This window comes from Gallus gallus, chromosome 10 (genome assembly GCF_016699485.2).
Source record: "Gallus gallus isolate bGalGal1 chromosome 10, bGalGal1.mat.broiler.GRCg7b, whole genome shotgun sequence".
Classification (NCBI taxonomy): Eukaryota; Metazoa; Chordata; class Aves; order Galliformes; family Phasianidae; genus Gallus; species Gallus gallus.
The window spans coordinates 6,328,662-6,354,946 of record NC_052541.1 but is presented as its reverse complement, the minus strand read 5'-3'; the positions used below and the strand labels follow the sequence as shown (position 1 = coordinate 6,354,946).

The 26,285-nt window shown below is 42.6% G+C and overlaps 2 protein-coding genes across 4 annotated transcripts in view; one reads left to right on the top strand and one right to left on the bottom strand.

Moving 5' to 3' along the window:
- Nucleotides 1–17,883, bottom strand: part of THSD4 (thrombospondin type 1 domain containing 4) — a 274,739-nt gene extending 256,856 nt beyond the window's left edge. The window contains exons 1-4 of one of the 3 annotated variants that reach the window (XM_046899269.1): nt 16,776–17,883; nt 5,113–15,294; nt 4,790–4,883; nt 4,034–4,136 (exon numbers count right to left, since the gene is read on the bottom strand). The gene's annotated coding sequence lies outside the window, so the exon portion shown is untranslated. Of the gene's footprint in view, nt 1–1,222; nt 1,393–4,033; nt 4,137–4,789; nt 4,884–5,112; nt 15,295–16,775 lie in introns of those variants that run through there. The other 2 variants (XM_025154005.3, XM_025154006.3) reach the window with 2 other exon arrangements.
- Nucleotides 1–26,285, top strand: part of MPHOSPH10 (M-phase phosphoprotein 10) — a 1,076,704-nt gene that overhangs the window by 529,650 nt on the left and 520,769 nt on the right. The gene's annotated exons all lie outside the window — the stretch shown is intronic.

Genomic DNA, 26,285 nt, shown 5'->3' with positions numbered 1-26,285 from the left:
GGAAAAGACCACTCGTAGCACCAAGTCCAACTGCCAGCCATCCCCACCATCCCACTGACCACGTCCCCCTGCCACACCTCCGCCGTTCTGGAGCACCTCCAGGGTCGGTGACTCCACCACCTCCCCGGGCAGCTGTGCCAATGCATCACCGCTCATTCTGAGAAGAAATGTTTCCTAATATCCCACCTGAACCTCACCTGGTTCAGTTTAAGGCCATCACCTCTCACACCATCATTGCTACCTGGGAGCAGAGGCCGATCCCCACCTCACCACAGCCTCCTCTGAGGAGCTGTACAGAGCAATAAGGTCTCCCCTGAGCCTCCTCTTCACCAAACCGACCCATCCCAGCTCCCTCAGTTGCTCCCCATAACACTTGTTCTCCAGAGCCCTCACAGTTCGGCTGCCCTTCTCCAGACACACTCGGGGCCTCAATGTCCTTCTTGTAGCGAGGGGCCCAACACTGAACGCAAAATACCAAACCGAAGGAACCAGTTTCCACACATTAACCTGCGTCCAAGGCGCTGCCGAGCTTCCTGAATGGCGCGGACAGACCGCGGGGAAGCCCGCTCAGCGCGGCCCGCCAAGCGCACAGGTGCGGCCACGGCGACGAAGCCGCGCTCCCGGAGCCGCACGGGGGCCGCCCGGAGCCTCGCGGTCCCGCAGCCTGAGCCCGCGTCCGTACCTCAGCGCCGCTCGAGCCGGGCAGCGCCGACAAAGGCAGAAGCGGGAGAGCGCGAGGAGCGCCGCGGAACGGCCCGCGCACGTCACGCTCTGCGCACCGCCGGGATGCGCCAGCAGACCTGGCCCGAGGGGAGAAAAGTTGCGACGCACGTTTTTCAGAAGGAAAGTTACGTCCGTCTCGCACCCTCCCGCAGCAGCCCGGCCGGATTCGCTCCGGCTAAGCGGCGGCTGCCGGCACACCGCCGCTGGCGCTTCCCTGGATGCAGCCCCTGGAAACCGGCGGCAGCGAAATGGCTCCTGGCACGGAGCGGGGCACAACGGGGAGCCCGGCGCTTCGCAGCGGAGATGGGAAAGGTCTCTCACAGTCGAGTGGAGAGAAACTTCCCCGCGCTCCGCGAAGCCCGAGGAACGCAGTCCTCGCCGGCCCCCCCCGGCCAACCCCGCAGGCCGACCCCCAGCCCCGAGCACTGCCCGCACGGCCCCAACGCGGCCGGTCCCCCCGAGGCGCGCGGCCCCCCCCGCCCACCTGACGCGGCCTCACCTCACCTCACGGCGCGGTCCGGCCCGGTCCCGTCCCGTCCGGCCGCCCCGCGCCGAGGCGCTCTCGGTGCTGCGGGGGCGAGATGCGGGCACCCGCGCGGCCCCGCGCATGGGAGGCGGCGCCCCTCCGCCGGGAGTGCCGGAGCGCGGCTGCAGCGCCCCGCAGGACCCGAGGCGGCTTCCCGGCGGCCGAGGGACAGCCTCCGCCGCGCCGCCTCTCCCCTGGCTCCGGCTGCGCCTCGCGCCAACGGCGTGGCTCGGCCCGCGCCTGCTGCCACCTGGCGGCCGCACCGCCCTCCGCCGCGCGCGGGGCCGCCGGGGCGCGACCGGGCGAGGCGCGTGGCCGCCCCGACCCGCCCTGGAGCGGCTGCTGGCAGCGCCGAGGGCCGGCGGGGCGGGAGTTGGGGGGGACGCTCGCCGCAACCCGAGGGGGGCGGGGAACGGCACCTTCCGACGGCGTCGGGGCGCGGACGTGCCGGGGGGGAGGTGGGCCATGGCCGGGGGGCGGCGGAGCCCCTGGACGCCGGGGCCGCTTCTGCTCCCGCCGCCGTGGGTACCGCCGGGCTGGCAGCGGCCGGTCCGGGCCCGCGGAGGTTCCCCGTAGCGCGGTGCTGACGCTGCGGCTCCTGCCAGAGTTTGTCCAAAAGTCTGACATTTGGAACCGAGGCGGCAGCCAGCGTCATCCTCGCACTGCAGAAAGCTAAGCCCTTAGAGCTGCACATGCGGAGGATCAATTCCGATAACTTCTGAGTCCGCGAGTGAAAACAAATGCGGATTTGTCCCTCTCTTCCTGCTTGGTCCTAAGTGTACGGACCTAACAACCCTCAGGGTGCCGTTACAGAACGCTACGAGGAGTGTCCAGCACGAACTCCGAACCTCCGAACCAGATCGGTACAGGCAACAGCTCACTGCAACATTTAGCTTCGTGCCTTCTTACTACGCGTATACATTATTCGTGCGGGAACTGACCCAACCAGCTGACCCCGTTTGCTTTAAAACACAGCAAAATACGTTGTTTTTTCTTGGCAACATTTTGAACTCCATTATACCTGAGCGCAGCCCAACCACTGAAAGATGAAGTGCTGACTGCTATTCCTTGCACGCAGACACACAGTTACTCGATTTCCAAGCCCACGTGCAGCAACAGGCACTAAGTGAGAGATCTACTGCGGACAGCCTCCTTTCCCTGCATGCTCAGCAGGCGCTCGCTGCAGCACGGCTTCCCCGGCAGTTTCAGATGCTTTGTGGCTGTAAACAGACAGCTGTAGACAGCTGCGTGCTAAAGCCTTGCAGGGCTTTCCCACGGGCAAAGAAAGGCGGCATTGTGATGCTGAGATAGGGGCAGTTAGGTACCTCCGAGACCGAGGTCTCACCTGGAGTAGGTAAATGGGTTTGGAAACTGCACGATTCAATCTATTGAGCATTCCTCCAGTCCCCCAGAGCAGCACCGCGCTGGGCAGCAGGAGGCCCGTACCTGTTTTTAGGGGCGACTGGAGCCTGTCTGGCAGCTGCAGGAAGCGGATGCTGCACGGCTCTGCCCATGGCACAATGCAGTGCATCAATCACTGCTACCTGCTAAGCCAGGCAGTGTGTGAGCAGGAGCAGACCTGGCAGATTACAGTACTTCAGTTCTGATCTTTACCAGATTAGATGTTCTGCTTCACCTGCTCCACCAATTACACAACTGCGGTTTGTTCTGGGAGAGACAAATGCAGCCAGAGGGACAAAAGTCAGGAGTTTCTTTTCAGGAGCAAAGCCCTAAGTGCTTGGGTGTTAATAAATTAACTAATTCCCACATGGAGGGATTGCTCTGCTTGAGGGTTCCTAACTCATGGTATCGGGGGAAGGTTGCTTAATCCACACCAATAAGAAATCAGCTAGCTAATTTCAGTAGCCCTCAAGGATGGAGGACTCGTTTCTGCACTAAGGGAAGCTGAGCAGAGTGAGCACACACACTGGCAGCCCCAGGGGCCTGTTCTGCTGGAGCTCACAGCAGTCAGGAGAGCTGGAGCCTGACATTCAGCATCCTCATACATGAAAGCACAGAGCACAAGGAGTGCTCCGAAACACCAAGGGACACACAAGGGTCACCTTCCTCTTTCATGCTGCTGTTATTCTCATTTCCCTAATATCTCTGGTTTTCTGTTTGGCTTTCGGAATGACTCTCTCCCAAGGGCTAATGCAGAGCATTATCTCTTCCCCCCACCTCCTCCCTTTGCCAACGAACAGCTCAGAGGCACACACTAATGCTTTCTCAGCAATGTAGGAGGAAGTTGTTGGGCTGCTGCGGAGGAGAGGAGCAGATCTTCCCACACAGATCTGTGCATCAGAGAGCTGACACCAGATTTGTTCTGAACTGCAGAGTGAGGAGTCCCCTTCTCGTTATACTGCAGTGCTATCTGAAGTCTTTCATACTCTACATAACAAATGTGGCTATGTGCAAAAAATAAAAGAACAATGTATTCAGGCTATGTCTGCCCTTATCTTAGAGACGGACATGAAGGGCATGCTGGGGTGACATCATTATTCCGAACAGAGAGCAAAACATGAATGCTTGGAAGAAAACAGCACTCACAAGGAGTTTAAACTGTAATTTCTGAAGGAAATGCTTTTTTAAAGCTTTCACTTGTTACCACAAGATGTAGTAGAAAACAACACACTTGAGGAAGATACAGGAGAAGTCCAAACCACTGAGCAAAGAAAGGTGTGGGTGAGGACATGGATAACCTTATCTGCTCATTTGTTCAGTCCGTGGTTGAGCCACGTCTCATCTCCCAGTGAGGAGATAAGGACAGCCACCAGCTCCACTTACCCAGCAAGCTGCAAAGGTCTGGGATGCAATGAGTATCAGGGTATTTTCACTCTAAAGCTGGAGGACTTCACTGCCTACGAGTTATTTCCTTGGCCAGCTGCATCTGAAAGAATAGCAGTCTCTCTCAGTTGGTTTCACTAAAATTCTCTGGGTTACAGCAGCCTGGGAACAAGACAGCAGTGCTACGCTGAACATTAGACTTGATTACAGTATGAAACGATAGGACTGGCAAACAGACAATAGGGTAGAACAAGGCTCTCTGCCCGGTGGGACTGAGCTGCCGCCTCATTAGTCATGAAGATGAATCCCACACCACTAGTGAGAACCGGTGTGCATAAAGTTCCCCCACTTGGAGGAGGAAGGAGGGAATCTGAGAAAGGAGATCAGACTGTAGTAGAGCAGGAAGCTAGAATTTCCTTGCCTTGAATTGTTTCAGCTACTTATCACTTGTTTCAATACTCCTCTGTGAGACAGTAATCGTTGCAAGGAGATCTTTCTGCTTCATTTCCTCCTCTTTGCCAGAGCAGGTGTCAAACATGGCAAAGAGTTAGGAATCTGCTGCCCAGTGTATGGGAGACAACGTCAGATTTGCAACAGGTCTGGCACGGGTCAGTGGCACAGTGAAGGCACAGAATGTACCTATTATAGTGAGATCAGGGTGTGGGATGGGACACGACACCACGGACAGGAAAGAAAGAAAACAAACAAGCAAAAAATAATGCTTGTAATAAAAGAACGCATGGAGAAAATAGTTACCTGGTGGCCTGGGAGAAAGGCAGTGAGGTTTTACAAGTTTTCTCTTCACTCCTAGATCAAATTCCCTTTGAACAGCAGAACTCAATACATGACGCTAAAGGAAAAAAACAGTAACTCAGTTCTTTGCTATGCTGAGCAGCAGTAATTTTGGAATTCACACTCAGAAGCTGTGTTCAGAAAAGCTTCTGTCTGTGCCCATCTGTGCCCTCCCTGGCACTAGGTCAGTCCTGAGAGCACTGGAGACAGACAGAAGTTGTACAGCTTTTCAATTAGCGTGTCACGTTACAGAAAGGGGAGAACATACATACCAGTTTGACACTTACTTTACTTCACTGGTGAGGGGGATGCCAGGAGCAGCGTTTCCCTGGGACCTGCAGTCACTGGGCCGAGGTAGCACCAACTCCTCAACAAAGCTCCGCAGGAGCACAGCAGAGCAAGCTAAATTCCTTGACTAACAGAAAGGACTTCCTGCTTCCTGCCCAGCACCAGGTGCCTCCCTGCAGTCTCTCTGGAGGCCTTCTCCATGTGTGGCTGTGTATGGGTGCAGGGACCACAAGCTCTGCTCTTACTGCTGTGCTACCCATAAATGCCCCAATACAGTTCTCTTTAGGTGGACTTGCTATTTTTTTCTTAATCACTGCCTTTTGCTAATGACCATCTTTATTCCCTTCGAGCTAATACTACAGTGTGTATGTCAAATAACGTATCTACACGTTTCCCATGTAAGCGTTCACAGAAGGAAATGCAGTCAGGATATACAGGTTTGGGTGAAGCAACAACATGCTTTTAGAAAACATGAGAATCGTACAACTGAGCGGCTGTTCTTGTTGGTATTTATTTTCTTTACTGTGCAATAGCAAGACCACAGACCTACAGCACGGATGGCTTTGCGTGCGCTGTTTTCTGGTTTACATTTGTTTTCCTTTGTTGTTTCTCAGCCATACAATTTAGACTTTTCTTTTGCTGTATTTCTAACTACAGCACATTCTAGTATTTACAAATGGAGAGTGACTTGGCACAATGTTGGGTGCAGCCTGTGTGCCATCATGGCAGTGTTCTCCAGCTGAGCCTATCCGCTTTGAGAGCTAGGGAATCTGTACTGCTTTTAAAACCTACCCTCCTCTGAGAACAGCTATGCAAAGCCGTAGGGCTACAGACGTAACTGGAGGTCTGGGCCACAGTGCTGGAGCTGAGTGAGAAACCCACTCACAACCAACTGGATATCCTGTAGTAAGAGGAGAAAAGGAGCACTGTTCAGAAACAAAGCAGCCAGGAAGCAAGCCACTGTGCTGGCAGCAGCGCCCACAGACCCATGTCTGATAGTGACAAGGGGAAGTTGTTAGAATTCAGGTCTTGGACCTTAGAAATAATCATGGACTTTGGCATCTTTCATGTTAGAAACTGCAGATGACCATTCACCACCAGTCTATGTCTAAGATATCTCTGCTCCTCTGTATACAAACTGAGAGTTATGAAGACCTCAGAATAAGATTCATACCATCCTCTATGATCAGCGAGAAGCAGAGGTCAATGAAATGCTGAGTAGAAGAATGGTTGTAAACCCCCAGCTCACTCAAGATGCTCCTAAACCAGGGATCTATTGGTGGGAAATTATAAATACATGTATTTGTAGCACAACCGTATAGTAGTGCTCGCCACAACAGGCGTCGTGCAGCTAGAAGCTTCTAGCAAAGCTCTGCAGCCATGATAATCATCTTAGAAAGTGCCATGGAAGTGGCGCTGGCAGAACCTAGCCCTTGCTTTGCTCCTCCTCACTTATCACAGACTTGCACACTCCTCTCTGCACTGGAGCTCTGCAACTGAACCTTCTGGCTTGTTTGGGAGCACCACGATGACACCAAGGAAACTGCTCTCCAGCATGAGCTTTGACCCATCTGGGCAGTGAATGTGAGACACATGGTCTGGACAAGTCTCTGGCACATGAACTGCCTTTGTGCAGTTATTTGCTGATTCAGAGGTGCGAAAACTCTAAAAAACGCAGTGGAAGCAATGGCACTGCTTGTGGTACTGAAACAGCATGGGCTCCTCCCAGGTCGTTATGACTCCACAAATATTGACTTTGGCAAAAGCTTCTGACAAAACTATGGGTTTTCTTTTTTTCTTTTTCCTCCCATGTGGGTTCCCTGCGCTAATTTGCTTAAGGCAACATATATGACACAAGAATAAGCCCTTTGAATAGTGATGCAAGTGCTTGGTCATGAAATGAAAAAGGCCTGCATTCTGATTGATAGTGGGGAGCTCATGCTGCTTGCTTGATTTACTCTGGATTCCTTGTCACCTCAGTGCTGTTCTTGCCAACACATGTCAGAGGACCATTGATTTTGAGCCAAAATACTGTTCTAGAGTTTTCATTTTTTACACTTATCATTTTGTGCTTTTTTCTCCTTTCCATAGAAGCAGTGCACTTCTACCCGTAAGTCGTCATCTTCAATAAATCTTCTGGGCCTGCTTCTTTTCTCATTTGCAGAAGCATGAAATCTACAGCAATATAATTTATTCAATGAAACTATCCCTATGCAGTTGATTAGGTGTAGTGTACTCTAGAAAAGTACTACTTTTCTCTCTATGACTTGAATATAATTGTCTCAGAGTGCTAGCACACAAGTTCATGGCCACAATGACTATCACCCAATCAACAGCAATACCAAGTTATGCACAGGAAAGCTGTGATCCAGTGCAAAAGAAATAGGAGGCTGCAGGTGAAGACAAGTGCACTGAAGAACTGACTGTTTCCCTGCCTTGGAAGGAAAGTCAGACGCTTTTTCACCTGGCAAAACACTTCAGAATACACACAGTGTTAAACATATTTATGTGTTTTGCTGAATTAGGCCCAAAACTCTATTCTCTTATTCCCAACAGAACAGGGTTTAACCCAGAGGAGATGAAGGCAGACAACAACTACATCTGAGAAGACAGGAGATTAAGTGTGAAATAAGGCACGTAGCTGTGCTCTCCCTTGGCAAGGGTAAAAGCAGCTTGGCATACTCCAGCAGTATTTCCAGGAATGCAGGAATCAAATATTTATTACTCAATTTGTACTCATAATTTCTTGCCCCTGCATCTCAGTGCACACCGCTGAACCTGTATCAGACACACACATGCAGCCCAACAAAACTTTCATTTCCATTTTGGAACAGAGGCTGTTTCCAGACAGTTTTTATCTCCAACTTTACCCACTTTTCTGATTTATTGATTCTTGGTAGAACTTAAAGTTATCTGAAAACAACTGCCACTGAGAAAAGATTTAGTACCCATACCCAAACACACGCTGAATGTCTGACCTGGAGACCAATACCCAGAGATACAGGCTGTGTGATAAGACTCTGATGAGATTCTCGAATGCAAGCCATTGCTAAGAGTGCTCCTATCACCACTTTTTGTCATGCTATCTGCTGACAACTTGACGTTAAATAGTTTAACACTTATATCAGCAATTCAATCAGGATATTAATTTGAAGCAGAAGAGAGTTGTTTACAAAAGATAAATAAAAGGCTTATGGGTGATGTAAGTGCTCAACTATGGGCTTGCTTCCCTATGCAGTGGACATGCCTAGATGTTTTTCCTCTGATTCATGAAAACAGCTGGATCGTAAGCAACCTGCATACTGATCTGCAGGCAAACCTTATGTCAAAACATTGGTCTGTCCCCAAAACACTTTCAGCACACAAGGAACAGCACAAAACAAAACACTGTGGTTGCCCCCTCCCCTGTACCTCTCGAGCATTAATAGGTCTGCATCATCTTTCACTCTCACTGGAGGGTGTGAACCCTTGTACAGTCATGCTTTCCATTCTATGCTGAAAAGAATAAAAGTACATTCGAACACTGTGTACTGTCTGAATTATTAGGTTATTAAAGAGAGAAAGAGACACGACAGTGGAAAAAGGATGCGTGTTTAACTTCACATTCTAAAAAGAAAGGTTTTTAAGGATGAGGCATATGTCTATAGCAGCAGTTCAGGAAGGATATGCACAAGTCATCTTTTTACATAAATGGTCATAGCCAGGACTATCCAGATGCTGTGTAACACACTTCTATTCTGAAAAGTTGTATTTATAGCCAAAACCCTTTGAACATAATGTGAACGAGATCTTACGCTGTTCTTCTTAGAAAAAGGGAGTAGTTTTGGGCCCAGATATCAAGACATTCCACATAACTCATGAACACCATTCCCTCACCCACCCCTGGATAAAGATTCTTAAACCAGAGATTCCTACGTTTGTTCTTGGAAATTGTACCAGCACAGTAACTAGAAGTCCTAACACACGTGAACACATTTTCTATGCCAGAGATTCAGGCCATACATCCAGCATTTTATATCAGGAACATATAATCTTTAACTGCCTAACATGCAACAATCCAATGGAGTCCGATTAAGCACAAGTGACAAACACTTTTTGTACAAAACAGACTTCTTTTTACTTCAGCTGGGGCTCTTAAGAAAGGTTAGGCTGTGGTGAGTTGTTAAAATCCTGCCTTTTCTCTTTCTTCAGCTTTGCACAGAGGTGCAAAGTGGGCTGTCATAAAGAAGACTGTACTGTCTTCTTAAAAGTACCTCACGCAAATAACACATTACATAGCAGGAAGAATCTTTTCCCTGGGATGACATGGAATAGCTGAGGTGCCCTGGCAATGTTTGGTGACACAGTCCCTCCAGATCTACTACTCTTTTCATCTTGCTGTGTAGAGCCCTGTGTAACTCCAGCCTGCCCTCGACCCATGTACAGCACATGGATGAGATGAAGGCACGAAACTTGCTCTAAAGGCAGACTCCAGTCCAGAGCTGGACTCCATGCAGCTCAGGGCTGAGCCCTGCCAATGAACCCTCCAACATGCACTTGTGCAGCAGCTAAATAAATACCTCCTCTCCCTGCCCTCTAAGAAATGGACAATGTGACCTCATAAAAGCTCTTGCTTCTAAAACTTGAACCAAATTTATCTGCTACAGTAAAATAAGGAGAGAAACTAAGAGGATGGGGAGGAAAAGGAAAAGATCTTGTTTCATTTCAAGAATAACATGGGGATAAATTAATAAGCTAGAATTCATCAACTGCCTTTCTTTGTGCATAAGGTAAACAGAATTCAGTTCACATCAAGTAGGTGGTCCGTGAGCATCAAGCACTTTAAACCATGGATGTGAACAGGCAAGCACAACAGGAGAAGCAGATCAGGAGGGTTATGTCATCTCACTGCAGGCATGCTGCTAGCACTTGAAGGTATTACATACTACAGAATGAAACCCCCAAACTCTGCTTCACTGATCTGCCTTCCCATAAAAACCTAATCTTTGCAACATCAACATCTGCTCAGCAGAAGGACAAGTACACAAGTATGTATATACATACAAGTATATACACAGAATATCACATCAGATAGTCTCTCTCAACTTGTAAAGAAGTAAATATAAGTAGTTAAACAAGTACTATTTTTAGAGATGTTTGGAGAGTGAGGGCAGCACTCCTCACTATCTAAACATCTAAGTCTCAAATTCCTTAAAGTAGGCATCGCTTCTTTTTTTTTTTTTTCCAGGAAAAGTATCTCCTTATGCACTTCAGCTGTGCAGAGAAGAAAAGTAAAGAAGTTTGCATGTAGCTTTGAACAGATGTGTTTATAGACACAAAAGAAGAATAACATAACCTTAGAGCTATGTAGCAATTTTTCTATTTGTAGTGTTTCTGGATATTAAGTTTACAGTTCCTGTAGTTTATTGCAGTTCTGTGGAGTTAATTAAAAATTCTTCTTCTACAAAATCAGATAAACAAGAGGGATGGGGGAGGGAAAGCATACATTTTATGTACTCTCTATTCATCTCAAATGAAGTTTGTCCCATGTATGCAATCAAATATCTGTGAAAAGTCTGCCCTTCAGCCAGGGCAATCACTCTTCGCATTCCAGTTTTGGTAGCTGGTTTTCTTACTTCCATTTGTTGCATACTTTGCATGCATGGTTTGGGCATGCTTTTCACAAATGAAAGATAAAAGTAAGATAGTTTACATGATATTTTGTTAATACAAAAGCCAAAAAGCCGTCAGTTCTTACTGTATAGACAATATTTGGGAAACTTCTACTTCAAGATTCTAAAGGAATTAAGAAGTAACCATTGCAACTCATATGTAAAGTTATATTGATATAAGGACTAGTATTTAAACCATATTTACTCTCCACATTTGTGTAGAATCTTCTAACACATGAGATGATCCAAAAGCAATGAAATCAATTAAGGAATACCATGTGGATTTCAGCCAGCTGGGTCAGAGCCTTACACTGTGAGCAAGCAGCAGCTTACACTTCACTTTTCAGCAATCCTTTATAAGGAAAGATGGTCCCATGTTTTCCTCCTGTCATATTCCTCCTGTCTCTAAAGAAGACCAGTTTGTTTGAACCTGCCTGCTTCTCTGTGCATCTGTTCGGTAGACAGATGCAAAGAACTAAAAGGAATTCTACCAGTTCTGGTCTTACTAGTTAAATTCAAGTTGTGCCCATGGGTGGCAAGAGTTCCACATCTACATTCAGTGTACATCACTCTGCTGTGGTAAACACAGAACAGAGTAAAACATCTCCATTGAAATAGCACTCGTGTGCAAGTCAGTCGTGCAGTTTGCAGCAGTCAGCAGGCAGCGTGTGAAAGAATGAGAAACTTTTATGGTAACATAAAAGTAGCTATTTTATAACACATTTTAGATACTTCTGCCTGGAATAAAATAGTTTTTTTCTTCTCATCTACAAGAGGAGATAGTTTTTCTTAAACATTTTTAAAGGTTATTTTTTGATAAAGTGTTCTGCAATAAGATGTGGCAATTCCCCTGACCCCACAGGAGACAACCACATTCTAAAATGACACCACAACCATTATGAGAATCTTCCCCTGCGAGCAATCTCTTTCCACAGTAGCACAAATAATGGTTCAACAGTCCAGCATCTCAGATAATAAACAATAGTTTTGGTACTTGCATAACTACCAAGTAGGCTGCAGCAAAATAGACTTTTTATGAGCTATTAAAATAGCTCCAAGTGACTCGGTTATTGTTTTCAATATTATCATGTATTTTACTTCCACTGTTTCTTGAGCAATCACTGCATCTTTTGGAACGTTTTGCAGCTCAGAGCCAGAGACAACACTGGATCAGCTCTCCAAGTTCTCTACAGCACCAAGGCACACTGATCATGTGCACCTTAAGTAGTATTTTTCCACAGCTCAACATTCACTATTAAAAAATCCATACAGTTGCATTTATTTCTCTTCAACAAACATCCTTTGGAAAGTTTAACATTTCCTACTAAAATTATGGATGCAATTTCAGCTTTGTGAGAGCTACAGAAAACCCTCCATCTTTCTCTATATTATACATAGTGTCTGCGCAGCAAGTCAGAGCCCAAACACAGCTTGTCAATGCAAGTACCTGGAGCCAAATCATAACCTCCACTACAAGATGTGGAGCAGATGAAAGGATTAGAAAATGTAGTTCATTGTCAAGAAATCTGTCAGAGAGAGAGACAGATCTTCAGTCTTAAGCAGAACTTTGCTCTGCCTCTCATGTTCCCATGGTATTGTGCACTTGGGGATTCCAACAGCAAGGTGCAGTTGGCTGGGGTGGAAGCGTTGCTGGAGAATGCTGGCTCTGCACAGCCAACATTTTTGACAGTCATAGAAATGTTCTGCAGGAGAAACCCAGAGTCAACTACAATGGTGGTTTTTTTTCCCTCCTCACACAAACTTACAGCTCCTTGGTACGTGCAAGGAAGAATATGAAGCTGTTCAGTTAGGGCACTGTATTTTGGATGGGACAACCCCATGCATACTTTGATACCTAGAGAATTTCCTGAGAGATTGTGAAACAATTAATTGGCCAGAGATCCAGCCCTGGGCCCACTCTATGGGAAGGCAAACTTTTTCTCTCACCATATCTGAATGGAGCTGGATAGAAAAGCAGTTTTCTTCTCTCTAAGGGAAAGCTGATAGCTTTGAGATTATAAGTTTTCCAAATAAGAGTTTTGTGTGTGATGCACATGTCTAGCGTTGTTTTTGCTTGTTTGTTTGTTTTACATCTTTCTTGTTTTCTCACTTCTGTTCCACAATTTCCTGTAGGGAGAAGTCAGATGAAAAAAAAGTTGGGGAAGGAAGAGAGAATGAAAACAATCCTCCAATCCCATCAATTTTCAAGTTTGCTTTTTTTCTCTTTCTTAACAGGAGAAAAGATGGAGATGTGTAAGTGCAAAAACTGCCTTTTCTTAACTGCTACAATAATCCAGATGTAACCTAGAAGAATGTCAAGATTCAAACTGTAAAGTACAATCCATCACAGTCACAAAATGCAAATAAGTACAGAGTTTTTGGAATTCCAAGATTACTGTTAGTGCAAGGTTAAACCAAGCTCCAAAAGAACTGGAGGAGCAGGAGAAAGAAAACTTATCAAAAACATTCAATAACATGAAAAATAATGGGAACTTTTCAACTTTGCTGATACCAGATGGAAATATTTTGGTGAAGTGAAAAGAGGGAAAAAAAAAATCAGCACAATTTAGAAATCCTTCTGCTTTGTAATCACAGTAGACTGATGCAGCAAGTAGTGTAATGCCATAAGGGATTAGAACTTGATGCAAGGAAAGAGTGATGGAATTACAATGTTCTGAAATAAAACTTGAAACAGAAGAATTAAACAGAATTCATGACAGAAATGTTTCTAGAAAATATTTTGAGGGAAAAAAAGTATTTTGGAATGCACTACATTGTCTTTTAGATTCATTTCAGAAACACTGACAACATTTGGTCCCTAAAAGAAGATGAAAAATTACTTCTGTGTTCATTAGTGCAAACAAGAAGTGGGAAATACAAGGTGAGGAAATAAGTGAAACCAGATGCAGGCAGTTTCATGGTAAGCAAAAGGACCTTTAGGTTCTTCTAATCAGATTAATTCTGATTTATATTGGTTTAGGCTTGGGCAGCAATATCAAATTACCTTAAAAAGCTCAACTGTAAGAAGTGTTAAAATCCCTACTGTTAAAAACTGAGAATATTGAACTTGAATTGCTAATGAGGTTTGATACCTCCCTCAGAAAAATCCCAGTATCTTGCAAAATTTGTTGTCTCGTGGATTCATAAAATGTTTTCAAATTTCCTAAGATGAGGCCTTTTTTACCTAGTGATAAACAGAGTTCTATACAACTACTGCTGAGAGATCAAGACATGAAATGAAGGGCTACTGAGTTAGGTCATAAAAGGGGTGTTAGGCTGCCAGCTTGCTTTCTGCATGTATACTGTAAGGCACAAAGAAATAAAATTCTTTAATAAAACTGTAGCTAATCTTTGATAAACATTATATTTTTAAGTGGTGTTGTATGATGACAAGGAAATTATCTGGATGATCTATGATATACGTATAAGGACTTCCTGCACTGCTGACTTGATTTCTCTCTCAGAAACTTCTGCACCTTGCTGAATTCTGCATCTTAGTATTCATTGCATTGTTCAAAATTAGCTCAAGATTAATTAAATCCTTTATCTCAGCAGTGATTTGTCTGTTGAGACCATCTTTTTAGCTACAAAGTGTAATAGGCTAGTATGTAAAAGGTATTTGTCTTGGGTCTGTTCTGCATACATGCTGTTCAGAGGAGGGTATTGCCTAAATACTCAGAAAACAACTGTAGAAACAAACTCAACTGCTCTTCATCCATCAAGTTCCACAGGACACCCAGCCCATCTGTGGAGTGCAGGTATTTGAAGACCCTACCTGCTCCTGCATGACAGGTCTTTGACAGGTCTTATTACTTCACCATGTTTTTAACCCTCTCTTGGAAATATTTCCCTACAGGGAATACAAAAGCATTTGAGATGCTCTCTCTTCTGCTTTGTTTCTCTAGTAGCATGGCCTGTGGGGCCATCAGAATCGCTAGGAAGGGTCTCTTAGCTCATAGGAAATCAGGAAATCTTTTCCATGCTATTCTAAAGAACAGTCAAGACCTGTCATATTCACAGCAATCAGTAACATTTACAAACACAAAAAAAACAATGCAATTTAAATCCTTATGACAATGCACAGGGCTGTGAGAAGACCATGTCGACCCTAAGCATTCTCACGCTTTTCTTCATGACTCCTGTCATCCTTAACAAGTCCAGGAATATTTATCAGAGTGATTTTTTTTCTGTTGAGGAAGACAGAAGGACTGAAAGCAACAGGAGGTGGAGTGAGATGGAAGAAGACTAGTCCATAGACTAAGCAAAATATAAAGGATTCTTCTATTCCTTTCTGTAACAAAAAGGCTTCAAATGTGCCTGTTCTATTGCAGACATTCACACTTGTCTACACCATTTTGTTTGGCTGAAAGCATACAGCAGTGTGTCATGGGAAAGGTGAGCACTTACAAAGCCCAGCTGTAGTGTAACAAGGTGAGTCCTGATCCAGACACGTACTGCTGACAATCACACACCTCTCTTCAGAAATACCTGCACACCGAGAAGCAGATGAGAACTGCAGTCCCCTAGGTGCTGAAGAATAGATTAAACAATAAGTCAGTCAACAGTATATGGCAGAAGAAATCTGTATCATCTTCCTCTCCTACTTCGTTTCCCATGGACACATTTTCATCCAAGGTCAGATGCTACCTAGAAAACTTCTGCTGGCTCACCTTGAGTAACAGCACACAGCTTGACATAGGAAAAAAAAGAATTTCCTGGATGTTGAAAGCTTTCCAGGTTGCCAACATTAACTCTTGCTGAAGCAGCACCCATTTCTTACTGCTATGTTCCTTTGTGCCTTTTTAAACATCTACTCTCTCAAAGGGGCAAATGTTCAAAGAAAAATAAAAATACATCCATATTTATGGGTACACGCACACACTGTTCCTAATCTTGCCATTGCTGCAATCCCTTTAGCTTTGGAAAAAGGGATCCTGGACACACTTTATCACAAAAAGCTGATTAGATAAATCCAGGCTGTTTGGTTGTTTATATGGTAAATTGCTGAAACGTTTCCATCTGCTGTGGTACATTGCCAGTGCTGGCTCACAACATGAATGTGACCGCCAACTCTAGCTCACTCATTCTCCCTTCTTTGCATTTATTCAAAGCATTATTCCTTTACCTTCTTGTTCTCCCTGTGATTGTGGGTGCTCACTCTCACATGACACAGAAGTATAAAAACTATAACTCTTGCTATAAATCTTGCTTTTCTGCAGCATTGTCATTTTTTTATTTGGTGGGTTTGGCTTATTATTTGTTGTTGTTGTTGTTGTTGTTCTGCTTTGCTGGTTTTTGATGGTGGTGGTGGTTGGTTGGTTGCTTTTTTTGGTTTATTCTTTTATTAATTTAAAAGGAAAAAATGCTTTATCAGTAACTACATTTCAGCAAGCTTGTTTTCAACTCCAATACTGTTTCAGGTGCCAGTATGCTGCTTTAGCAGTCAATAATATGCTCATTCAATTTTTAATCAGGGATGACAGAAAACATTTGCAATCAAAGGAGAAGCATGCCATGCCACGTAATAGGAGATATGGAGCTTGTTGTCCAGTCACACAGTTCTAATGAGACTTTCAATAGCATTGGCCAAGAATGAACACTAACCAATTTTCATGTGCTGAGAGTTGTTACTAGAGTTACAATGTGCAAAGATAATGCTGACCAAAAATAGCATGGACTTCACGTTCAAGCCAGAAAGCCTTCCTCAAGTCATATCATACAAAAAGAAAATAATCTTGAAATGATTTTCTAACAACCTACACTCTGAAACGTGGCCTGATAAAACTGATATATCATTTTTTGCAACATTCTTAAAAAGCAGTACGTTACAGGAGCTTAAGCCACCAAGTTGTCTTCTTGGTACCACAATAAATTGTGCAGCATTATGCCCTACTCAGGCTCACAATAAAAGTCATTGACAGAAAATACTGGTAAAAAGAGGCCATTCCTCTGCTCACACAACTTGCTTAAATACCACAAATATTATGTTTGTTTCAAAGAACAGCACTAACCTTTTAATTTTGCCTATAAAACTACTCCATGTTTTAGGCTGACTGACTCTTTTCCTCATCTTCAACAGATGTTAAATTCACATTCAAATTCATCTCCTTCCAGGAATTTGTCTAGATGTCATTAAACAAAGGAGAGAATTTTGTCACAGCTGGACTTTGTAAGCATTAGCTGTGGACAGCAAAAAGAAATAATGACTGCAAAGCTTATGCACAGACATTCTGGCACCTAAGTGCAGGCTAAACTACTTCAACACTGTTCTTACAATCTCACTGTATTTCTTACAGTTATCAAAATGGCTATAATTCTCTTAATCTCTTTAAATTTATGAGCACTTTTCTCTCTAATGTCCTCACTTGTGTCTGTGCTTTTAAATCATCACAGAATTCTACTTCAGAAATAGGTTGAGTGAACAACTGCAAAGAGATCACAAACCTGGTAATCACAGAATCACAGAAAAACTAACTGCAAGGACTCCAGGGGCTTCTCTTCCTCCTGCCCCACAGCATGATCAGATCCACCTGACAGGTGCCAATTACAACAGTTATTAAAATCCAAAGTGACAAAGACTTCATGCTCCCCAGCTGTATGTTATCCCTAATTAGGCATTAGCCAGAACAAAGCAGAATTTATCTTATTGCAATTATTTATTTTCCTATCAAAATGGGGAAATATGCTATTCATTTCTATTTTACAGTGATCTTCTAGGTATCAGAAAGCATTATTGAAGGAGGGAGTTTTTGTTCCCTCTCAGAGAATCTAGCTTCTTCAGAAAGCTTCTTGAGAAAGCATCATCACTACTTGACAGTGACTTTCCAAATGTATTCAGGACAGCTCTCTCTATACTTAGTATTGAGTAGTGACCGAATACAAGTGACATACTTGATCACAACCACTCTAGAATTTTAGGTGACACAGTGACTCTTTCCATTCTATGACACCGAGAAATTAATAACTTCTAGCACGTTTTTATTTGAGCTTCCTCATTTTCCTTTTATGCAAGTCAGAACAGCACTCTGTGCAATAGCACTGCAGGGACTCTGGGAGCAGCTAGAACACATATGAGCAGGAGAAGCTGCAAACAAGCCCTTTCATTTACTTTCTATTCTTTCAATATTGGACAGTAGAAGCAGGATAGAGCAATTGTGGTCACCAGAGAATCTTATGCCCATCAGAATACAAAAAAAAAAAAAAAAAAAAAAAACATTTGTGGAGAGCATTAGTACCTAATTGCTTTGGCATACTTTGCAACAGCAGCTTAACATACTGAAGGAATGGTGACAAATACATACTCATGTATTTCTCACTTCTAATCTTGCTATACTATGGTTTATGATGCATGCAATTCTAGGAATGTTAATGGGTTTCAAGCCTTCCAAGAACCTAAGCAGCAAGGAATCCTTGCCCTGACTGCAATTCTACGCATCAGATGACAGCTCTCTGACAGTAATGTGCCCTTACCATATCTGTGAGCATGTACATCATGCAAGGAGTAAAACTGTTGTCAAACTCAGCGTTGAGACAAGTTCAAGTCAGATATCATATTCTTCAAGTCTCTAAAACGTGCCATCTTCGGCCTCCATTTCACTCTAGCATGAGAGAACAGATCATTTTTATAAAAGAATCCTTACAAAAATTAAAAATCAAATGTACTCAAATGCTGGCACTTGGAAATTAATGTGAGTTTCTACACAGCAGAGCCAACCTGCAATCCTTATTGATATGTTTTTAAAAACTGAGCATCTGTAACTTGCTGCCCTGATACACTGTGAGACATTAGTCCAATTTAATAAAATGAATACTATCAACCTGAAAACATAAACACCTTGTGGAGTTTAAGGAAATCCTGTTCAAAGAAAGACGTTTTGTATTAGGATAAAAATTTCTGATATTAAGGTCTTTCAGTAAGAACTGGCAGAGTACTGAATGGGCTGGTAAGTAAATGTCTCTAAGACATGGGTGTCCAATCCTCTGACTTGGTTGAGTGGCAAGGGATTATCTTGGGCTGCATACAAAATACATAATATACTTAATGTATGTAAGTAACAAATCTTTTATATATTTTTTTTTAAATCAAAACAAAAAAAGGCAGCAACAAAAACCATAAATCTAGTGGGTTGGACATGGATTCACTAAATACTAACACAAGGAAGAACTTCTTTATTGTCAGAGCAACAGAGCACTGGAACAATCTGCCCAGAGAGGCTGTGGAGTCTACTTCTCTGCAGATATTCAAAAATCCACCTGGACAATTTCCTGTGCAACCTACTGTAGGGATCCTACTTTAGCACGGCATTGGACTCGACGATCCCTAGAGATCCCTTCCAACTGCTATGAGCCTGTGATTCTGTAAATAAATGTTTGCTCTGTGCAATAAATTCAGGGAAGTTTAAGTAGGTACAAAGATTTGTATGCAACACTAATAGAAATACCATCCCCTTGTGCTTCAGATGGGATTTTGAAATACAGGGACGACCACACTCAAACCAGGCTGTGGTCCTTTCAGAGCCACTATGGCTCTTCCTCCCACTGCGCCCAGCAATAGCGCTTCAGAGAAAAGTCCAAAAATTCAACAGTTCTGTTTAAATGCTTTGTCTGCATGCTATGGGGGAGGTAAAAGGAAAAACAGATAGGCTTTTTCAAAGCACGCTTCTCAAAGGCACCAGTCAGGGCTCCTTGCATCTCTTCAACAGAAATAGGCCTGCTTTCCTCTCATGTCCTTCATTTTCAGAGTGACCTACATACAAAGTTTGTTTGCTTCTCTGATCACTGCTCTGCATTGAGCACATAACTTTACTGAGTCATTAAAAAATACATTTGGTCTTTTCTTGAGCTTTATAGCCAAGTCGCAGCTGACTGGCTAGCATTAATCTTCCTACAGCATGTTGCTGAGCACCTGACAAGCATTCCATCTGTCAATACGGTGCCTGAGCTGGTAACTTCACGAGGTCTTCCATACCTTTCCTTAGTGCTATCCATTTCACAAAGCAGTTTAAAGCCTGTATGCCAAATGTCAACTTCCCATCCATTGATTTCTTCACAATGCCCACAGAAACCAAGTTCACAATAGCCATGAATACTAGTCCTGAGCATCTGTTACCCAATTCAGTGTCAGCTGCCTTCATCCTGTAACCATGTGGCATTTATGAAAAACAACATGTACTGCTGAGGGTTGCATTCAAGCTGTCAAAAATCCATCTCTATTCCTGACAAATTCAGAATTTAAAGCAAGTTCAAACATAATTATTTTAACACCTGAGAAAAATATATTTAGTTTCTGCAACAGGTGTAAGGGCAATCATTCCCTCTCAGCAGCTGCTTCACTGGTTCCCCATTAGGCAACAGGGCTATGAAGTGGCTTTACAGACATCTGCAATTGTCCTGCTTTACTCCTTTGATTTAAGGTGGTTTTCTTCACGGTATTTTCTCTCTACCCTAGTTTACTCTATTTTAAGGTTGAGAGTGCAGAACAGCATGCAACTAAAGTCTAGCTACAGAGCATGCCAGATCAATGCCAAAATGGTTCTGAACAGACTGTCCTTGTGTATGCTGGCAGCTAACCCACATTCACCTCTGATTCAGAGGCAGCATTGCTGACACTTAATATCAGTAAGAGATAATTTTCCTAGCAGAGACTTTTTTTTTTTCCTTCCGTGCCAGATATTAAGCTTGTGTCATTCATCAATCACAGGCAAAGTCACTTTGCCATGGAACTTTCTGGAATAATTTCCACTGGAAGGTATTGTGCCTCTCACTGTTCAACAGTCTGATAAGAAGAGAATGAAGCAGAATGCCAGATTCCTGAATGGTATATTTCTACTGATGGTGGTGATATGGCCTATGCAAGATCATGGAGCATACTTTAAATTCACATTTTTCCTTTCATTTATGTGGTGTGTTGTGGTCATCTTCATGCTAATGACAAAGAAAAGCCCCTGAAATTAGAAATCAAAGCCCTGCAAGCACACAAATCCTCTGAAAATTTGTACTCAGACAGGAGCTAACCCGCATTCACACCCAAATATCATTTTATATCATACTATTTGGCTTGAGCCCTGATTATTGTTCTGGGTGTGATCACAACAAATATTCAACAATAACAATGAAGTAACCAGACTCTGTTCCTGAACTAAATGAAGCTGGTTATTTTGTGCACCCCACATATTACATATCAGCACATCAGGGTTCAATAATTGGCAGTTACCTGGCAGAAGCAGCCATTTCTAGTGTTAGTTATAATTCTCATTCAAATGTACATTTCTGGTTTCAGCAAGCTATATCCTAAAGCTAGCATCAGTATATTCCTTACAGCATTTACAGGAAAGCCCTATAATTCTCTTATCTTTAATACAATACATCTTGCCTTCTAACTTACCAACTACCTACACATCTGTGACTGAACAGAAATCCAGAGATCTGCATTTAGATCCCTTACAAGTTTTCTAAGACCAATATATGCGTAAGACTGTACCCAATCCTGTAAGCATTTCAAGATGATCTCTTTCAGCTGATGTACAGATATACTGGCTTCTGTCCTTTTCCATAGTTTCACTCTGCTAGTGAAACAATTTTTCCTCAGGTTTACGATAAGGAAGAGGGTGCATGTATCTGCTTAGCTGAAGAAACTGTTATGGAAAGAGTCCAATTGGCAGAAACAAACTTTCCAAGACAGAGATATCTGTTCCTTAACAACTGGACTGCAATTACCAGACATACTCCTCAGCTCCTAGGAGCCTTGAGAAAGACAACCGAGACCCACAATGCCAGATTGGTAACAAATGAAAAAAGTGAAAAACACAGTTCCTAGAAGCTGATAGACTAGTTAAGCAAATTAAGAGCAATCACAGACAGGCTATTCTAACTTATTTTATATCTAGGAAAACATGGCACAAAGGCTTAATCATCTGCATAGCATTCTGAAAAGCAAACCTGAGTGAGCCAAGCCCTTGGTGAGCACTATAACCAATCATCACCCCCCTTTTGCATAGTTTGTTGTTGTTTTTATTTTTAACCAAACCAAAGAGCACAAAGTATTCTCTAATTTTATTTTTCCTTTACTCCAAGACAATTTATTACTCCCCTTTGGAAGGGAGTGTTTCTGAAGATGTGTGTTTTAACACCAGAATTAAGTTTGTACCCCCCAAATACATGCACCGCTTCCTGGCTTTGGTTTCTTCTTCTGGGGAGAAGGACATATCAAACCAAACATTGAACCACATATTCAGTTCACCACAACATGGAATTATTTACCTCTGTGTTTCAATGTGAGAAAAATGGAAGCTGATTTTCAGCTTTTACAGTCTAACAGAGGTATTCCCCTCACCCCCTGCCTTGTAGCTTTATAGTGGAGGATTTGCAGGTGTGCTCACACCACGGTTCCTTGGTGCCGTACATTTCCCGTTAATGAACTGAGAAGAATGAATGGGAGAAGACATTCTCCAATTGAGAAACTTCCTAAAGAATCCCATACATTTCTAAGATCAATCCTGGGATTTTAGAAGAAAAAGTGTAGACAAGCATCCTATGACTAGAGTAATTATTAGTTCTGTATCTCTTCTCCCAATAGATTCTGAACAGATTTAAACTTTGAAAGAAAAAAAGCTATCAAACGAAGAACTTGTAAGGTTTAGTTTGCTGTGGTGATGATGTCAGCAGAATCAGACCAGCTCAAGCGAAGATAAACTTGCATCTGAAATGAATATATTGTTGAATCCCAAACCTTCCATAAAGTGTTTTTATCCGAAAGTATGTCAAACTTGCCCTGTTTTTCAGTACTTTGGATCAAGGAAAACACTGAAAGTTTTAAAGAAACCACTGCCTTGCAAGAGAGTGAATTCTATGTTATCACTGGGAGACTTATAACCAGAAAATCTGGTCTGCTCTAGCTTTGAGCTTGATCTAGATTTTCTCTTCTTATAAAGCTTTCTCTCTTCAGCACATAGCATTGTATGAGGCAAATCTACCATGACAGATTGAGAAAAAAAATCAGCATGCACTGACATTAGAACACACATGGAGAATGAAGGCATGCCAAGTTAGCTTCCTTATCCAAATTTGTCACAGCTGCTTGGATATTTTCAACTACAGTGACAACAATAAAAAAAACCATGGTGAAATTAATTGAGTTACTGATTACTCAGACACTTTAAAAATCCACTAGTGATAGATAAGCAGAAGTTATTTCAAGGGGAAAGGGAAGGCATGAAGGAAGAACTTTTGTTACAAGATAAAAAAAATAGTTTTGAATTAACTTTTTGTTTTGCTTTTTTTTAAGCATCTGCTCAATCCTTGAAAGTAATCGCCTGGGAGGATTAATAGGGAGGACTTCAGAAGGAAAACACAATTGGGAATCTAATTTTTCTCCTCTTGACAACACAGAATAATTCAGAGATGTCAGAAGTTCATTTAGTTCAACACCTGTTCAAAGCATGATTCACTTGGACACTGGATCCAGTTGCTCAGGAAACCTGTTGCTGAGTCAACAGAAGAAAAACAGCATCCACTAGTAAAACTGAATTAATTCAATTGAATCCTAGGAATAAGCTTAATTCAAGGAAGTACCTTCCAGCTTTGCTGTCATACTAGAACTAGAGATCCTCTAGAATAAACAAATATATATATTTATATTGCCAATTCAGACTAAGAAGCATGAGGAAAATTTCTTTCAGATACTATTCTTAAATGATTAACTTGTTTCAGTAAGTAATATCACATTTTTGTGAGTTGTACTAACAGTACAAAATATTATCTCCCTAAAAGATCACCAGGTAGAATTCAATGTGAGGAAATACCTGCTTTAATACAGATGAACATTTGATAATTATTAATAGAAGTACTAAGTACAGTGAAAGGTTAGTGTACAGGACAGTGAGACAAAATATTTGGCTCTTCCCCCATCTTGACTACATAATTTGTGCGTGATCTTGAACAACAAGCTCAAGTATTTAGATGCAATTCATTGCGTTTGGACTTGAAAATCTAAATACTGTGAAATTTCAGATGTAGGACAACTGGCACGGTAGGGAGATGCAGACTTCTGAAGTCACCTAAGAGACAAGCCACAAATATCTCATGCGTATATCTTCTGGAATGCCTCATATTAATACCTTCAGTGTTTAGGAAAGTTGGCATTTTCACAGCAGCTCACTCCTGACTTACAGTCTCCACCCACTCACTTCACAAGTACCTTTAAAATACCAATATTGAAAGTACAAATTCCACCATTATGAGAGATTGGAAACAGCTCTCACATCTGTATCTAACAAGATTCTCTACATACAAGAAAAAAAATCATGTATGTTCTTTACCTTCTTGTGTATCGCTTACTGCAGAATGCCAAATTCAAGTAACTCTTTTTGCCTCTCTTTATTTTATCTCTGATGCTGGTCCAACCTTTGTCCTGCCTTAAGCAACAAGAGTAGTAGTTGCAAATGATTCTTGGCATTAGGAACAACTGTCACCACCTAAGAGAAAAACAATAATCTACTACCCAGTGCCACAAAAAATGTTTTGTGAATTTTTAGCAGGTACCTAAATGACTGCTTGGCTCTGAGCAGTACAATGTTTTGCTGAAAAAAGAAACGTTATCACTAAACTTTTAATTACACATAAGTTTCCATGTTATTTATTTTCCATTTCAATGGTTCTTACTGAGATTAATACTCTGAGTCATATTTCATCTCTAAGTCTAACAGCTGGAACATGCAAGCCCTTCCAAGGAGGAGTTCCAAAAGTTTACTGATGTTTTGCTCCCATGCGTTCATAATCTGCCTCTAGCCCTGCTCTTGGATGTCTTCCTCCTGAGCAGAATCAAGATTTTCAGAGAACCTGCCATGGCCCAGGCAGCAGCCAGTGAAATCACACAGACGTGCATTTTGTTGAACAAAACGTTCCAAGCATAAAAAAAGAAAACATGCTTTTTACTCCTCATCACCCCCACTCCAGTAAAAAAATCTCAAGTTTTATAAGACAGCAGAACTTATAAAAATAGATGGAAAAGACATTAATATTCTACTCCTAAATGCACTAGTATCTGTGCACATGTATTATTGCTCTTAAAAAGAAAAGCTAAAAGAATATTTTAAGAGTCAGAGAGAAAACATTCATAACTTCTTAAGAACTGGATCTCAATTTGATTCTTACAAGCCTGGACACCTTTACATCCAATTTCTTTCCCCTCCCTTCTTTTCTTCCTTTTTTGCTTCATTAAAAAAAAATGCACACACACACACAATGACAAAAAGCTAGAGTCTCCTGAAAGTTCTCTAAGACACAAAGTAAACAAATAGAACATACTTTTCTCCAAACCCTGCAAAGGAGACATTTGGATGAGGAAGTGAACTTCTCCTTTGTGACAGCAAATAGGTGAGCAATATTTGAATGATGAAGCACAATACAATATAATAATTTAGAAATAAAAATAATTAAAAATAAAGACATTTATCTAGTATAGTAAATTTCATGTCCAGTAACAGGGAAAAAAAAAAACAAAAAAACACGCAACAGGGCTTACCTGTAACTGCTGGGAAAAAAAGAACTTGATATTTTGCTCTTGGGGCAGAGCCCTCATGACGATCACAGGACCTCACATACAGATGATACAGTTTTTATAGTTATCATCCTGCTGATATACCTGCTGATCTGAGAAACTACTCAGTTACTAGCTGACGAAATGCACACCACATGAATTTAATTCATTTTTGAAGCCTCCTGCAAAACTGTGTGCTTCTTGAATGTTCTCTCTTTGAACCTTTGCTTGGAAATTTTCAGGTAGGAGCTCTGGAATGAAGGAATTCACGAAATTAAAAAAAATCCACGATGATGTAAAGGAGATCCTGCTGAGCCAATCAACCTCAGGACAAAAGGCCCTGCCTTTTTCTCTCAGCAGCTAGGCCCCAACAGCTGTGCACTGACAACAGTAGTGATTAGACTTACAAACCTAAGTTTTTCCTCTGCTAAATTCCTTCCCTCCTAAGTCGTTTCACAGAAAACATTGCTACAAATTCAGTGAAGGATTTTAAAGAGGTCGACAAAGTACAGTGAAGTTAAAAGGGATTGTAAAGAGAAGGGCTTAAAATCCTGACAGCGAACTGCAGAAGGGTAGAAGACTATACATTAAACTCCTCACGCTCGCCTGCAAGAAAACTGCAATGGCTTCAAGAAAGTATAAAGTGGCATTTTACAGCCATTCTCCTGCTGTGCAGTCTCATGTGCCAAGGCACTACTAGTTTTCCTCTAAGATTATTCCAGTGTCCTAAAAAGTCTTTCACATGCCTGTTTAATAATCCTGCTTAAGTTTATTAAAGTCCCTGTCGTGGGTTATTCAACTCTTGAGCTTAGCCCCTGGTTCTAAACCAAAATCTTTCTCCGTAAGTTTTAGTAAATGGACTGCACTCCAACGCCAGCAAAGAAGAGAATATTCTCACTTTGGTGGTTTCATAATTGTTCAACAGCAGCAGCAACTCCTATCACTCCTTCTACCTGGAAGGAGAGAGGGAGGCAATCATAATCCC